The following is a 1,980-nucleotide window of genomic DNA, read 5'->3' on the forward strand; positions in this document are numbered from 1 at the left end:
CAATCCAAACTCCTTCTGCAGGGGCTCTCAACAGAACAGCAACCTGAGAACCATGGTGTTCTTATCTATAACAGGCAGGATTGGTGTGAGGGACACAAAGCAGGGTTCCCATGGCAACTGTCCTGCGTAACCTCACAGCTCACTAATAACGGAAAACTGCACAGCCAGTGTCGCGGCACCATGGCTTGAGCCACCGCTTGCAATGGTGCATATTGGAATGCCAGTTCCAGTCCCAGCTGCTCTGCTTCCAACCCAATTCCCTGCTAATGCACCTGGAAGGCAGCAGAGGATGGCCCACTAGACCACTGTCACTCACATAGGAGACCTGGATGGAGTTCCCGGATCCTAGCTTTGGCCTGGCCTCCCCTGGTCCTGGCTGTTGTGGCCATTTAGGGATTGACCAAGTGGATGGAAGACCTCTCTCTTTCTCTCTCTCTTCTCTCTTTCCTTCTGTCATTCTTTCAAATAAATAAATGCATCTTAAAAAAGAAAATAAGGGAATCTCTGGACAGCTTCCATTTGTCTCCCCACCCTGTGTCTGTCCCACCCCCTTGGCCACCTGCTCTGTCTTCAGGAGCCTGACTTCCATGGACTGAGCTCACTTGCTCTCAGGCTCTTGGTAGAGTTTAGCAAATGGGAATCGCTGCTAAGATAGAGAAGGGTGGGAGGAAAGTGAGGAGAGGGGCCCGTTTGCTGTGAGGTCACCATGGTTTGGCTTTGTCCCTCTACCCCAGGCCACAGCCCCTGGCACGGTGGGGGGTGGGTAGGGGTCTCTCCAACAGCCACCCTGCTGTAGCACTGGAAACCGACCGGCCCCTCCTTGCTCTCCTGCAGGTCTGAGGGTGACGGCTGCTCCCTGCTGTGCGGGCTCCATCTGCTGCACTTCGGGTTCCCTGAACGCTGCCCACACACTCTGCTAAAGAGGCCTTGACTAAACTCTCCTCAGATCACACAGGGCCCTGCAGGGACCCAGAATAGCGCAAACAGAAGAGCAACGAAGTAGCACATTTCCTTTCGGTTATTTTTAATAATTATCCTAAATTTAAAAAAAATCATAGTATAATGTGAAAGATTGCCAACAATCCAAATGGATACAAGACTGAGCTCAGAAAAATCTAAAGAAATGGTTGCTGAGAATATTCCAGGAGCCAGCACTGTGGTGCAGTGGGTTAACACCCGACTGTGACACTGGCATTCCTTGTCAGAGCTCCCATTCAAGTCTCAGCTGCTCTGCTTCCGGTCCAGCTCCCTGCTAATGCACCTGGGAAAGCAGTGGAAGATGGCCCAAGTGCTTGGGCCCCTGCACCATCATGGGAGACTGGGAAGAAGCCTGGCCCAGCTCTGGCCATTGCAGCCATTTGAGTAGCAAACAAACAGATGTATGATCTCTGTCTCTGTCTCTGTCTCTCTGTCTCTCTCTCTCTCACTCTGCATTTCAAATGATTAAATGAAATCTTTTTTAGAAAGGCTATTCCGAGTTGAATTCTCTGGCCAATGTGCGCATTGTAGGTGTGGGAGGAAGCTTGCTTTGGTCGTGACAGCAATACTCAGCAGCTCCAGGCTCAGCAGCGGAATGCACCTCAAGGGTTGAGAGCAGGGAGTGGGAGAGTGGGAGAGGCAGTGGCCAGCCCTGAGTGGACATTTCTCACCCAGTCCCGCCTCTTCCTGCCCTCGGGCGCTGCTACTTCCCTTTAATGCTGTCCCTGGAGCTGCAAGCAGCAACTCAACCAAGCTTACAGAGACTAAGGAGAGGAAACAGGGAGAGGCTGAGCAACAGACGCTAGTTCAACCTCTCCCAACCCAGGCTGGACCCCAGCTACTGGAAAGCTACAGTCTGGGTCCCCAGCTTGGCTAACGCTTTCTCCCACGGGGCCGGGGCACCTACACGGCCATCTTCAGGGTGGGTATGAAACACGGCAAGGCCATAGAAAACCTTGGTCTACAGGCAGTGCTCGTGACGGTGTGGATACCTCGTGAGTG

The sequence above is a fragment of the Oryctolagus cuniculus genome, chromosome 12, assembly GCF_051225735.1.
Source record: "Oryctolagus cuniculus isolate XC-2025 breed Fujian yellow rabbit chromosome 12, ASM5122573v1, whole genome shotgun sequence".
Classification (NCBI taxonomy): domain Eukaryota; kingdom Metazoa; phylum Chordata; class Mammalia; order Lagomorpha; family Leporidae; genus Oryctolagus; species Oryctolagus cuniculus.